The sequence below is a fragment of the Nomascus leucogenys genome, chromosome X (genome assembly GCF_006542625.1).
Source record: "Nomascus leucogenys isolate Asia chromosome X, Asia_NLE_v1, whole genome shotgun sequence".
Classification (NCBI taxonomy): Eukaryota; Metazoa; Chordata; class Mammalia; order Primates; family Hylobatidae; genus Nomascus; species Nomascus leucogenys.
In genome coordinates, this window is record NC_044406.1 from 16,839,456 (window position 1) to 16,855,002 (window position 15,547).

A 15,547-nucleotide genomic window follows, 5' to 3' on the forward strand; every position below is an offset into this window, starting at 1 on the left:
TCACGATCTCCCCACCCCACCACCGTCGACCCTCTCCCTGCTTCCCCGCTCTCCCCCCGGCGTCGGCTCCAGGCTTGGGCCCCGCCCCTCTCAGCCTCTCCAGCCCAGGTTGCTAGGGCTTGGCGGGGCAACCAAACCTGGCGTGCCAAGAGTCGCGGCGCGCGCGAGAGCGCGCAGGCGAGCTTGTATAAGGAACCAGCGTTCTTCGGCTTCGGAGACTCGAGCACGAGCGGCGCGAGCCCGTACCCCAGGACAAGCGCTTCCTCCTCATTGGCTCCTACCAGAACGGGGCGGGGTAAAGGCGGGATCGGGCAAAATGTGAGGCGCTTTCCCATTGGTCCGAACGGGCCGGTTGGGGCGGGGCAGTTAGCAAAATAGGCTGCGCGTTCGCTTCTGCTAGAGGGCGGGGCCGGAGGTTTCGATTAGTTGTTTCTGCCGCTGGGGAAGGTAAAGCGGCGACGGCGTCTTCAGGAGCTGTGGGGTCCCCTGCTAGAAGTGGGGGACTCGGCGGGGTGAGTAGCCGCGCCGCCACCCGCCCGCCAAGCCTTCTTACCCTTACATCGGCCCCGCGTCCACCCAGCTTCTCCTGAGAGTGGGGACCCACCCGGTCCCCCCGGGCGGACGAGGGAAGGGGCGGCGGCGCCGGTCCCCCCGGAACGGGGCGACGCGGTGAGGACGTCCCAGCCCGGAGTAGCCCCTCCTCAGCGCTCCCCTGCGCCTCTGGAAGGGCTTCCCCCGAGGGGCTGGGGCTGTCTTTTGGGGTGTGGGGAGGCGAAAGGGTGTGAAAGAGGGGCGGTGGGTCGAGCCCGCCCCGCGGGGCTCCCCTCAGCGGCGGGTCTGCGGCGTCCCCGCCCCGCCGCTCCCGCGGCACGAGCTCCCCGGGGCTTGCGGCGAGGTAAGCCCCTTCCCGCCGGCGCCGAGGAGGGGCCTGCGCGCTCGAGCCCCCTGCCCGAGTTCGGAGGGAGTCCGAGACTCGCCAGGGGTCGTCAGTCGCGGCCCTAGCCCTTCTGACCTTGGCTGCCCGCGAGGGTGGGCTAGCGACCCGCCGCCGGCCCCGCGGCTCCGCAACCTCCCCCGAACAAGTTTCAGGCGATGCTGTGAAGTTCACGACTGGCATAGTGCGGGGAAGAAGAATGGCCCCTTCTCAGACCTTCATACCCTCTGGACCCTCATAGAAATCGGATTCTGGGATTTGGAACCGTCTCCCAGAACGAACAGGTCCTCCTTGCATTGACACGTTTTGTGCCCACGTTGGGGAAAAAAATAACCTGAGCATATTTCAGTGTAAAGGCAGATCTTCCTTGAGCGTTTTGTTTTTCGCTTCACTTGAGTGTTAAAGAACAGATGCCTGAATAAGAAAAGCCTGACCTTAGTATCTCTACAGTGAGATTAGACGGGTGCTGTGATATTTAAGTAGTTGCAGATCAGTATTCTGTTAGCACAATCTATTTTAATTGGCTGGAATTTAAGCTGATTTTAGAAAGTATTGTTGACACCGAATGATTTCTTTCTGTGCATCTGAATTAGGTTTGAACGTAATGGTTATATAGTTAATGTAAAAGATTACACAAATTAATTTGTCTGAGAGCGTTTGTCTGAAACAGGAGACAGAGATGTGTATAGAACAGGATTATCGTTTTAGGTAACATCTGCTGGAACATTTCCAGCTTGTTTCTTGCTGTAGGGTTACAAAAAAGACATATTCACCGAGGCTATTCGGAATTACACGTGAGTGACACTTAGATGTAAATTTGTTTTTATTTCCTTCAAGTGTTTTAAAATGTTTTATTCACAAAATGTAAAGAGGCTATATTTACTTGTTCCTGTATCTTAGTGTTGAAGGGGATAGTATGATCTTATGATTAACAATCCAATTAGGGTCCATTAATAATAGATTTTTTAAAAAGGTGTGCTGCTTTTCGAGAATATGATAGGTTGAGTACCTAGCAAGACTTTCAATTTCTTTTTGTTAAAAGTACTATTTTAGGATTGAGAATTTTTGGCGTTGACACTGAAACCAGGAATAAGGAAGCCTGCAGCAGTCTTAGCAGTTTGACACCACCAGTAGGTGTTTCTGTTGACAAATGCAGAGAAGAGAACATTTGGGAAGGAAATCTTTTTTTCGGGGCGGGGGTGGGGGGTGAGGGTGGGTGAGGGGGGAAGGAGCCAGAAGAGAGAAGCTGTAGAGCTGATGCTGCCAGCACTGTATGCTGAGCATTTCACAAGTACAAGGAAACCTAATTAGGGAAAAATTCCGTTTGGCTGTATTAAATAATAGAACTCCAAAAGAGGCATACTAAATAAAGTTAACCATTCCAAGAGTGTTAAATAATCTGCCATTTTAGAGTAGTTGGGGGTTCCTCAATTGGAGAGGGTATCAAATCTTTTTGAATTGTCTTGCCTTTTTAACATAGTCAATGCAGCGATTAATTTGCTAGATGTATATATATCAAACAGTTGAGTATTCCAGTTTTGTTGTTTAGCATATTTCCTAAGCCTAAATTTTTTAAAATCAAAATCTGATATATTTTTTAAAAAATTCGAAACAGAATTCTTTGTCCAGAGAGTATTCCTTTTTTCCTGGCTCAGTCTTAAAATTTATTCATGATTTAGGGGTTTGTGATTGGTATTTTTTTACCCCTTTTTCTCAGGTTTTTGATTTTTACTTATGCAGGTTCCCTAAGTCTGCCTTTGTTTATACTGTAATTTTCTTGGAATTATTTAAATCAGAGTGTGGCATCTATTGTGTCCCCTGGGGTTTTAAAAGGAAAGGCTCCCATTGAAAGAAATTGCAGGGCCGTCTCGCATAGATGGGTAATAGAAGGTTGACTGATTGCGAATCAGTTGTATTCGGTTGCAAATATGCTGCTTGGGGTTAAGGCAGTTTCAGTTAATGGGAACCAGATTTTACATGGTGTTTCTACTTTGAAGGTACAGTATTGTTACATTACAAACTGAAAGACAGAGGTGGAGAAATTCCTTTAAGTATCACCCCTAGCCTTGTTTCACCACTGTGTCCAGGAATCTGTGAGAGACTCTTAACAATAGCTGCATTGTTGGAAATGACAGTGGCTTCTCTTGCAGAAAGTTAACCTTTCATTATGATTTTCATTTCAATTTACTTTGTAAAAGAAAATTTAGCTTTATCTGAGAAATTGGCTGTAAGAAATTTGTAAAGAGAGCAAGGAAAATAGGTTTTCTTCAACATGTCTGTTAAAATTCACATTCTCTCCCCTTCCGTTTTGATAACTGGTGGTGATCTTTATTTCCTCTAGATATTAGAAGGTATGCTAACACAGCACCTGATTTTTGGTAGTTACTGTGGGGATATGACTTTTTCATGTAATAAATTGGTGTCAAATAATATGAGGCATTTAGGAATAAATTATTGCACATGCATAGATCTAAAACATGAGGGAAATCTTTTAGATAACCCTTAACTTTGGTACAAGAATAGCACAATTTGAAGTATTAAGTTGCTTTCTAAGTAGAAAAAGCTATTTACTCAGAATTGGGTAATTTTAGATTTTAAAGTTTTTTTTTTTGCAACATCAAATAATTTGGCAACATCAAATTTCTTGATAAAGGAGGAGATAACAATCTCACAGATTCTTTATCATCTGATCATGGCATCAGTTGGACTACATTTCAACTTAGGACGATAATGCAATTAAAAGACTACATTTAAACTTTCTGTTTGGAGGTTTTTCTAATTTACTTTCAATCTCAAGCTCGACGTTAGAAACCTTTTGTTGGTGACGTACAATTTTAGTGTTCAGATTTTAGGTTTTGATCGTTTTTAGAATTTTTTTTATGTGTGTAGAGCAGTGCATGGATGACTGAATTAATCAAAAATCTGGCCTCATTTCTCATTCAAGTTTGTACATTTCTTCACACTGAGATACGAGCTTGGGTGATAACTCAACTGATAACATTTAAATATTTCAGATTTGGGAATTAATAGAAATTTATTAGGTTAAAAGGAACTAGCCCATTCAGGTATTTGAAATTGATTGTCAATACTTTGAATTAAGCTCTTAGAAACATTGGTGTTTGAGATAATCCTAATCAGGGTCAAGTTTTGGGTGTGGTCTCTCTTTTGGGCAGTCTTCTCTGTAATAATTATAATACTCCATCTCTTGAGCCTTACTGAATGCCAGACACTGTGGCAAATAATTTATTTGCATGAATACATGTGTGTTCTCACAACAGCTCTATGAAGCAGGTCTTCTTACCTCCTGTATACATGTCAAATGGGCTCAGAGAAATAAAGTACTTTGCTCAGATTACCCAGCTAGTCATCAGAAGCAGCAAAATTGCTATCCAAACTGGTCTGACTTGAAGCTGTGCTCTTTAAAACCATGCTTTCTGCTTCTCTTTAGGAAACTGATTTCCCAAGCATATTTATTTTTGACACAGGGTCTCACTCTGTTGCCCAGGCTGAAGTGCAGTGATGTGATCACAGCTTGCTGCACCCTTAACCTGGCAGACTCAATCGATCCTCCCACCTCAGCCTCCCTAGTAGCTGGAGACTACAGGCACGTGCTCCCATACCAGGCCAATTTTTCTTTATTTTTAATAGAGGTGGGGGGTCTCATGATGTTGCTCAGGCTGGTCTTGAACTCCTGGTGTCAAGAGATCCTCCCGCTTTGGCCTCCCAAAGTGCTTGGACTACAGGCATGAGCCACTGCCAGGCCCACCCCAAGGGTATTTTGAGTTCCTACTGTATATCATGCCTGGGGTGGTACTGAAGGTATACATATGCTTCTTGGAGTTCATGGGCTACATTGGCAAGGCTGCTGGACCTTTAGTCACATGGGGGACTGAACTCAAATCCATCAGGACTGCTGGATAGGACAACTGGAAGTGCAGACTTTTCTAACCAGAGGGTCAGACTTTTCTAACAGAGGTTCTGTTTCTTCATAAATGAAGGCTGTACATAATCATGCCAAAAATGAGGTAGTTGTTTCTAATTAGCTACTTGGTATTTCATGTTTCTGGATATTGCATTATAACTTTTGATGGACTTTGATTAAATTTGCTACACTAATAAAGGCTACGAAGATACTCCTTGAATTCAATTTTGTGGCTTAGATATACCCTTGAAGTAAAATGGCAGCCATTATAATTTGCAGATGGGCACCTCTTGTGTAATTATGACCAGTGAAATAAAATCTGGAGGTAAAGTCTATAGAGATATATTATTATTTTGTGTGTGCGTGTGTTATTTTTGAGATGGAGTCTCGCTCTGTTGCCTAGGCTGGAGTGCAATGGCGTGATCTCGGCTCACTGCAACCTCCGTCTCCTGGGTTCAAATGATTCTCCTGTCTCAGCCTCCCAAGTAGCTGGGATTACAGGTGCATGCCGCCATGCCAGCTAATTTTTTTGTATTTTAGTAGAGACGGGGTTTCACTGTGTTGCCCAGGCTGGTCTCGAACTCCTGAGCTCAGATAGTCCACCCATTTCAGCCTCCCAAAGTGCTAGGATTACAGGCATGAGCCACTGCGCCCACCCATTGTTTGCTAATACAGAGGTTGGACTCTGAAAATTTTTCTACGTGAAAGTAGAACTTTCTGCTATTTAAAGCTTCTTGTGATTAAAACAAATTTTCTTTAAATTTTTAATTTTTTTTTCTTTTTTTTTTTGAGATGAGTCCCCTTCTCCGTCGCCCAGGCTGGAGTGCAGTGATGGGATCTCGGCTCGCCGCAACCTCCGCCTCCCGGGTTCAAGTGATTCTCTTGCCTTAGCTTCCTGAGTAGCTGGAATTACAGGCACCTGCCACCACGCCTGGCTAAATTTTTTGCATTTTTAGTAGAGATGGGGTTTCACCACGTTGGCCAAGTGGTCTCGATCTCCTGACCTCAGGTGATCCTCCTGCCTCGACCTCCCAAAGTGTTGGGACTACAGGCATGAGCCACCACACCTGGCCGTGATTTTTTTTTTTAAACAAGACCCATCATTAAGAGAACTAAACAGTTATGTGCCCTAAAAGAACACTTAGAAGTCCATGTTAGGAAAAAAGAAGACTTAACATCTTTTTCTGTAATTGATTAAAATCACTTTTGTTACTTATTAAAGTTAGAAAGTGCTGATGAATACTGTAGGGCCTCAGGGCCAGAAATATCTTGGCCAAAGCAGGACCATATTTCTACACAGATGGGACCTGTGTGTTAATTTTGTTGATTTCTTTCTTTTTTTTTTTTTTTTTTTGAGACGGAATCTCACTCTGTTGCTCAGGCTGGAGTGCAGTGGCGCGGTCTCGGCTCACTGCAAGCTCTGCCTCCCGGGTTCACGCCATTCTCCTGCCTCAGCCTCCTGAATAGCTGGGACTACAGGCGCCCACCACCACGCCCGGCTAATTTTTTTTTTTGTATATTTAGTAGAGACGGGTTTCACTGTGTTAGCCAGGATGGTCTCGATCTCCTGACCTCGTGATCCGCCCACCTCGGCCTCCCAAAGTGCTGGGATTACAAATTTTGTTGATTTCTTTATAACGTAATGGAGGTGTACTTTACATACCATAAAAGTCACCTTTTTAGTGTATGATTCAATTATTTTTAAGTGAATTTATGGAGTTGGTGTAACTATCATTACAATCCAGTTTTAGAACATTTCCATCACCCCCCAAAATTCTCTCCTGTCAATGAGATTTTTTTAACCCTATTTACTTGCTTCACCTAGACCTCTCTTCTTTTTTTTGAGACAGGGTCTGACTCTGTTGCCCAGGCTGGAGTGCAGTGGTGTGATCTCACCTCACTGCAACTTCCACCTCCTGGGCTCGAGCGATCCTCCCACCTCAGCCTCTTGAGTAGCTGGAACTACAGGCACACGCCACTGCGCCTGGCTAATTTCTTTCTTTCCTTTTTTTTTTTTTTTTTTGAGACAGGCTTGCTCTGTCACCCAGGCTGGAGTGCAGTGGTATGATCTCGGCTCACTGCAACCTCTGCCTCCTGGGTTCAAGCGATTCTCCTGCCTCAGCCTCCTGAGTAGCTGGGATTGCAGGCATGTCCACCATGCCTGGCTAATTTTTGTGTTTTTAATAGAGACAGGGTTTCACCATGTTGGCCAGGCTGGTCTTGAACCCCTAACATCAGGTGATCTTCCTGCCTCGGCCTCCCAAAGTGCTAGGATTATAGGCATGAGCCATCATGCCTGGCCCGCCTGGCTAATTTTTGTATTTTTAGTAGAGACAGGATTTCACCATGTTGGCTAGGCTGGTGTCGATCTCCTGGGCTCAAGCGATCTGCCTGCTTCAGCCTCCGAAAGTGCTAGGATTACAGGTGTAAGCTACTGTGCCTGGCCAACCTAGATCTTTTTGTCATCAGGCGTTGACAAATGAAATCATGTAGATCTTAAAAGATGTCTTTTTTTTTTTTTTTTTTTTTTTTTTTTGAGACAGGATCTCAACTCTTTCACTCAGGCTAGAGTGTAGTGGTGTGATCACGGCTCACTGCAGTCTCCACCTCCCCAGGCTCAAGTGATTCTCTCACCTCAGCCTCCTGAGTAGCTGGGACTACAGGTGCAGGCTGCCATGCCTGGCTAATTTCTTTTGTATTTTGTAGAGATGGGTTCTCACAGTTTTGCTCAGGCTGGTCTTGAACTCCTGGGCTCAAGCCATTCCCCTACTTTGACCTCCCAAAGTGCTGGGATTACAGGCATAAACCACTGTGCCTGGCCTAAAAGATGTCCTTAAAAAATATCTTCTGGAGGCCAGGCGTGGGTGGCTCATGCCTGTAATCCCAGCACTTTGGGAGGCCGAGGCGGGTGGATCATTTGAGGTCAGGAGTTTGAGACCAGCCTGGCCAACATGGTGAAACCCCGTCTCTACAAAAAATACAAAAATCAGCTGAGTGCAGTGGTGTGCACCTGTAGGCCCAACCTCCTGGGAGGCTGAGGTGGGAGGATGGCTTGAGCCTGGGAGGCAGAGGTTGCAGTGAGCCAAGATTGTATCACTGCACTCCAGCCTGGGTAACAGGAGTGAAACCGTGTCTCAAAAAAGAAAAGAAAAAAAAATACACTTCTCGGCCAGGCATGGTGGCTCACGCCTGTAATCCCTAGCACTTTGGGAGGCCGAGGCAGGTGGATCACCTGAGGTCAGGAGTTCGAGACCAGCCTGACCAACATGGAGAAACCATCTCTACTAAAAATATAAAATTAGCCAGGTGTGGTGGCGCATGTCTGTAATCCCAGCTACTTGGGAGCCTGAGGCAGGAGAATTGCTTGAACCCGGGAGGTGGAGGTTGTGGTGAGCTGAGATTGCGCTAATTGCACTCCAGCCTGGGCAAAAAGAGCGAGACTCCGTTTAAATTAAAAAAAAAAAAAAAAAATTTCACACACAGTATCATTTCATAATGCTTTTTGTATTTTCAAAAGTTCTTGCCTAAGCATAACGTAGCAGAATTTAAAGGATCATAACTGCAAATGATATAAATTACCTTGTGTTTGTGGCTTAAATTTTATTTTCATTTGATCTTTTTTAAACGAGCAAATAAAATACAACATTCTTGGTGATATGTTGGGAATGCAGGGAAAATAAATGAAGGTAAAAGTAATGTAATTATTGTGCAAGAAAAAGTTACTTTCAAATGTAAGAGCAGAGGGAAACAATTGGTTTTCTTGATTTTAAGCTAATGACATTGTGCATTTTGTTGTTTGGACCTCTAATCTCCCTTGACAGATCCATGCCTAATGCGCATGTCATAGAGCAGGCTTCATCAAATTGAGATATTTAGACACCTTGTCTACTTCAGACTGGATTGTGATGGGATTTGCTAACAGCTTAACATGCAAGGTACTGTAACTGCCTTTTCCTGCCTGCATCATTTTCTTCTTAGTTACCTTCTAGGGTGGGCTGGGGAGTAAGGCCAGCTTGGGGGAACGGGAAGTCTCATCAGCACAGGCTGATCCCCACTTGTGCAGGTTTCCCCCTTTGCTCAGTGTATTGCTTGTGTAGGTGGACACTGCGTAGGGATGTTATTTTTTTGGGTACATATAGGAGAGGAATGTAATGGTTTGGTTAGAAGTAAAGTGTTTTGGAAAATGTATCTAATTTTCTTTGCTTTTAGGTGAACATTTCTCTATGGAAAGTGATCCTTATATGTACCAGGCAGGTAAATCAGTAACTCCTTGTGTGGTTGGTTGTGTCTGGATTTTTAATGGCAAACAGGTTAGACACACGGCACTGGTCTGATATTAATAGTTTACTGTCAGTTCAATCATAACTGGTTCGAAATAGGCATAGGTAACATGAAGTGCTAGTGTAACTTGATTTTGATAGTAAGAACACTTTGGTTTCTGGAAATTAACAAGACATATATAAATAATATATATTGTTTAAAAAGATTACCTTACGTTATTTTAGGTAAGTTGCAATTTTAGATATCAGTTTTAGATTTTGTATTATGGGTCAGGCACGGTGGCTCATGCCTGTAATCCCAGCACTTTGGGAGGCCGAGGTGGGCGGATCCCTTGAGGTCAGGAGTTCCAGACCAGCCTGGACAACAAGGTGAAACCCTGTCTCTACAAAAAATACAAAAATTAGCTGGGCGTGGTGGCACGCACCTGTAATCCCAGCTACTCAGGAGGCTGAGTCGGGAGAGTCCCATGAACCTGGGAGGCAGGGGTTGCAGTGAGCCAAGGTCACACCACTATACTCCAGCCTGGGCCACAGAGTGAGACTCTATCTCAAAAAAAAAAAAAAAAAAAGATTTTGTATTATGTTTAAAGATTAGGTTCTTGGAAGTATGAGGTTGTATTTTGATAATTAAAGTAAGCATATACAGTCTCATGAGGAAGATATGACAGATTAAAAAAAGGTGGTAAGTAATAGTTGAAGAACAACTTACTGACCCGGATTTACCTGATTACCCTGACATTGCTGATTTTAGAAACTAATTTCCTGATGAGTAGAATCCTTCACAGATTATCAGAGGCTGGGTCAGATGTGACATATCCTAGAATTTATCCACACCCTCAGACACACACGCCACCAAGGTTTGTCAGCCGCTTATGGGATATATTAACTTTAATTGCTAGTAATCATTATTCCTGATATGACCACTAAATTCAAGTTTAGCAATGCAAATGAAAAGAAACAGTTTGATTTTAATTGTACTTACTGAAAATAGTTGGGGTAGACAAAAGCTAATTTTGTGCAAATAATTATTTTATACTTTATCAATTATATATTTCTCAAATAATCTGTCCTACATCCTGAGGATCTGTCCTTCATTCATTTAACAAATATTACTTAATGAGTATGTACTGTGTGCCAGACTTTGCTGGAGACTGCATGGAGTGATAAAATGTAAGTAGGCCCTTCCCTCAAAGAATTAATTAATTTTTGAGACAGAATCTCACTCTGTCGCCCAGGCTGGAGTGCAGTGGTGTGATCTTGGTTCACTGCCACCTCCACCTCCCGGGTTCAAGCGATTTTTGTGCTTCAGCCTCCCAAGTAGCTGGGACTACAGGTGCGTGCCTCTGCACCTGGCTAATTTTTGTATTTTCAGTAGAGACGGGGTTTCACTATGTTGGCCAGGCTGATTTCGAACTCCTGACCTCAAGGGATCCACCCACCTTGGCCTCCCAAAGTGCCAGGATTACAGGTGTGAGCCACCAAGCCCATCCAAAGAATTTAGTCTTGAGATGGAGGCAGAGGAGAACTACAGAACACTATGGGAGTGTACTTGACCCTTGAACAACGTAGGGGTTGGGGTGCTGACCTTTATGCAGTCAAAAATCCAAGTATAATTTTTGACCCCCCAAAATCTTAACTACTAAAATGGCCTACTGTTGACTGGAAGCCTTACTGGTAATATAAATAGTCAATTAACACATTGTTTTGTATGTTATATGTATTATGTAGTATATTCCTACAGTAAAGTAAGCCAGAGAAGAAAATGTTACTAAAATCATAGGAAGAGAAAAGATACTTACTATTCATTAAGAGGAAGTGGATCATTATAAATGTGCTCATCGTCTTCACATTGAGTAGGCTGAGGAGGAAGAGGAGGGGTTGTCTTGCTGTCTCAGCAGGGGCAGAGGCGGAAGAGGTGGAGAAGGTGGAAGGGGAGGCAGGAGAGGCAGGCACACTCAGTGTAATTTATATTGAAAAAAAATCTGGGTATAAGTGGATCCATGCAGTTCAAACCTGTGTTGTTCAAGGGTCAACTGTATGTAACAGAGTAGGGTTGGAGAGTCTGTCCTTGGGGGAAGAGGTGGGAAGGTCGCTCTGAGGAAGTAACATTTAAGTGAGACCCGAAGAATGAGAAGGACCTGGTCTAGTTGGGGAAATAAGTTTTCCAGACAGAAGGTGCAAATGTGATGAGGCAAGGTGAGAGAGCTGGGGTTTTTGCACAACAGAACCTTTTAAAGAACTGAAAGAGGGCCGGGCGTGGTGGCTCACGCCTGTAGTCCCAGCACTTTGGGAGGCTGAGGCAGGCAGATCACTTGAGCCCAGGAGTTCGAGACCAGCCTGGCCAACATGGCAAAACCCCATTTCTACAAAAACGCAAAATTAGCCAAGTGTGGTGGTATGTGCCTGTAGTCCCAGCTACTCCCAGAGAGTAAGCTGGGAGGGTTGCTTGAGCCCAGGAGCTGGAGGCTGTAGTGAGCCGTGATTATGCCACTGCACTCCAGCCTGGGTGACAGCGAGACTCTTGACAAAAAAAAAAAAAAAAAAAACCTGAAAGAAATCTAAAACGACCAGAAAATAGAGAAACAGGCATTGAAGCAGAAGTTGGCAACAGGGGCCAGGTCTTGAAAAGGCTTAGTAGGCCATTTTGCTGGGTTTTTGAACTTGCCCTAAGTCTCCTGGGAAACGGTTGAAGATTTTAACCAGGGGTGTGACATGAAATGAAATGCTACAAAACCCAAGAATTTTAGTTCAATGGAACCTTGCTAATTTACCAGAAAGGTCATAATCTCTGCAAGGTAAAATATTCTTCCCTTGTTTCATTAAAATTTTTGTAACTCCTTTCTTGATTGATTGTCGTCTGCGGTACTCCTTTCATTGTTTTTGTAGAAATTCCCTTTAATTTTCTAAAGGTACGTTTTCTTTTATCCCTCACTGTTCTGTTAACCTTATATAGGAATGTCATTTCTATTTATAACTGAATTAGAATATTTTTTCTAACAGCTTTAGCTCTCTTCCATATTTAAACTTAAAATTCTTTGCTGTTTTTTTCCCTCCAGACACCTTTAATCTGCTCAAAGTATTTAATGTTTTAATGAAATGTTTCATTAAATTTGCTTTATTCTTTTGTTCTTCCAAATACAGTGTCTTAGATCTAGTTTAATATTTCTCAGCATTTATGCTATTTCATGTTTTATGAAATCACATGTGAGCACCCAGAATGTTTTTAGAAAATTTTGTTACTATTGTATAGGAGCACTACTCTTCATCAAGAGCACCATTTTCAAATCTGGTTCACATTCTGTGGCCTTACCTTTTACACCTTTAAATTGGTCTCTGTTAAACATTTTATGTTCAGGTGGGCTTATGTATATATAAGTGCTATAAAGGTGTTATTTTTTATATCCTGATTATATAATCAGGATATAAAAAAAGATTATATCTTTCTCCGACAATAAATGCCCCTACATGCTGAATTCTTTTTAGGAAATCTTTGCCATACTAAGTTTGTGATTGCCTTGGTGATTCTGTGAGCATTCATTCAAGTCTTTCTTGGTGTAAAGTTGTTAGTTTATGCCTGTAAACAATGCTATTGCCCACTGCTCCTCTCCACATATGCAAAGAATAACTGCAGCATCACCTCCTTCAAATATTTCCTTTGAAATCTACATATTGATTCAGCCTTGAATTGAGTTCGCTTTTGCCATGAGTTATTTTCTTTCATTCTTTTCTTTTTTTTTTTTTTTTGAGACAGAGTCTTTTTTTTTTTTGAGATGGAGTCTTGCTCTGTCACCCAGGCTGGAGTGCAGTGGCGCGATCTCGGCTCACTGCAAGCTCCGCCTCCCGGGTTCACGCCATTCTCCTGCCTCAGCCTCTCCGAGTAGCTGGGACTACAGGCGCCCGCCACCACGCCCGGCTAATTTTTTGTATTTTTAGTAGAGACGGGGTTTCACCGTGGTCTCGATCTCCTGACCTCGTGATCCGCCCGCCTCGGCCTCCCAAAGTGCTGGGATTACAAGCGTGAGCCACCGCGCCCGGCCTTGAGACAGAGTCTTGCTCTCTCACCCATGCTGGAGTGCAATGGTGCAATCTCGGCTCACTGCAACCTCCGCCTCCCAAGTTCAAGTGATTCTCCTGCCTTAGCGTCCCGAGTAGCTGAGATTACAGGCATGTGCCCCCATGCCCGGCTAATTTTTGTATTTTTAGTAAAGACGGGGTTTCACCATATTGGCCAGGCTGGTCTCAAACTCCTGACCTCATGATCTGCCTGCCTTGGCCTCCCAAAGTGCTGGGATTGCAGGCGTGAGCCACCATGCCTGGCCTGAAGAGGTACACTTAACAGGCACTTAAGGGGACTGCGAAAGGAAATGACTCTTGAGTGCTTGTGAAGAGTCTTAAAGGAAGTCCAGAATGTCAGGTGCAGGTAAAGGGCTTACAGGCAGAGGGTGCATTAAAAGACAAGGATCTGGCTGGCCGAGGTGGCTCATGCCTGTAATTCCAGCACTTTGGGAGGCCGAGGCAGGTGGATCACGAGGTCAGGAGTTCAAGACGAGCCTGGCCAACATGGTGAAACCCCCGTCTCTACTAAAAATACAAAAATTAGCCGTGCGTGGTGGTGCGTGCCTGTAATCCCAGCTACTCAGGAGGCTGAGGCAGGAGAATCTCTTGAACCCAGGAGGTGGAGGTTGCAGTGAGCCAAGATTGCATCACTGCACTCCAGCCTGAAGGACAGAGCGAACCTCCATCTCCAAAAAAAAAAAAAAAAAAAAAAAAAAAGACAAGGATCTAAGGATGGGCATATAAAGCTGGGAGAATTGCAAGAAGTAATGTTTATTTATGTATTACATGCTTTGCTTTGATGCTTGTACCTTAGCTACATCCCAGGATCTTTTCCACTGTAAGCTCTGTGGAGGCATGGAGTGTTGACTGTTGTACCCTTAGTATGTGGCACATTGCCTTGCATATAGGAAGTGCTCAATAAACACTTCCCTTATCAAAGGTGCCCCTTTTTGCCCCCCTGCCCCCCACCATTTCCTCATGTCTGTATCTTCTTCCTTGTGCAGTGGTATATCAGGTGCCTATCTAGTGGACCCTCCTCTCTGCTCACCCTATAGACATGCCTGTCCTGTGTCTAGTTACCTGTGCAAGATATGTAATTGTTATAATTGGATCCACACTGGTAAATGAGTAGGTGCTAATAGCTCTCTGTGGGGCTCCAGAATCTTTTCTACCAACATTTACAGTATGGCAGATGAAGGGGAGCCAAAGATGACAACTACCAGAGTGACATCTCTGAGTTTTTTTTCATGATTTATTGCGTGAATTCATTGAAATGCTGAGTTCTATTCCATAATAGGTGTGTGTGTGTGTGTGTGTGTGTGTGTGTGTGTGTGTGTGTATGTATGTTTATCTACATTGTACAATACAGGCATACTTTGGAGATAGTTTTGGTTTTAGACCACCACAATAAAGCAAATATTGCCATAAAGCAAGTCACACAAATTTTGTGGTTACTGAGTGCATATAAAAGCTTTGTTGGCTGGGCATGGTGGCTCACGCTATATCCCAGCACTTTGGGAGGCCAAGGTGGGCAGATCACCAGAGGTCAGGAGTTCGAGATCAGCCTGGCTAACATGGTGAAACCCCGTCTCTACTAAATATACAAAATTAGCTGGGTGTGGTGGCTCGCACCTGTAATCCCAGCTACTCGGGAGGCTGAAGCAGGAGAATCACTTGAAGCCAGGAGGTGGAGGTTGCAGTGAGCTGGGATTGCACCACTGCACTCCAGTCTGGGCGACAGAGTGAGACTCGGTCTCCGAAAAAAAAAAAAAAAAAAAAAAAAAGCTTTGTTTACACTATAGTCTATTAAGTGTGCAATAACATTATGTCTAAAAAAAAAAAGCACATGCTTTAATTAAAAATAATTTATTGCCAAAAAATGCTAGCAATCATTTGACCCTTCAGTGACCCATAACCTTTTTGCTGGTGGTGGGTTTTGCCTTAGTACTGATGGTGACTGACTGATCAGGATGGTGGTTGCTGAAGGTTGGGGGATCTGTGGCAGTTCCTTAAAATAGGACAGCAATGAAGTTTGCCATATCTGTTGACTGCTCCTTTCATTGTAGGTTTCTCTGTAGCATACGATGCTGTTTGATAGCGTTTTACCCACATTAGAGCTACTTCTCCAAGCCTGCTGCTGCTTTATCAACTAAGTTTATAGATAGTCTATTTTTGAAATAGTCATTTCAAAAATGTTTAAGGCATCTTTATCAGTAGATTTCATCTCAGAAAAACAGTTCCTTTGTTCTTCCATAAGCAGCAACTCCTTTGTCCATTCTTGTTTTATCATGAGATCACAGCAATTCAGTCATATCTTCAGGCTCCTCTTGCCTTGGCCTCCCAAAGTGGTAGGAT

General features: G+C 43.8%; 1 protein-coding gene across 3 annotated transcripts in view; it reads left to right on the forward strand.

Moving 5' to 3' along the window:
• The first annotated feature begins 399 nt into the window (after positions 1–399).
• Positions 400–15,547, forward strand: part of CDKL5 (cyclin dependent kinase like 5) — a 208,295-nt gene continuing 193,147 nt past the window's right edge. For all 3 annotated transcript variants that reach the window (XM_030807633.1, XM_003261114.2, XM_030807634.1), the window contains exon 1: positions 400–512. The gene's annotated coding sequence lies outside the window, so the exon portion shown is untranslated. The remainder of the gene's footprint in view (positions 513–15,547) is intronic.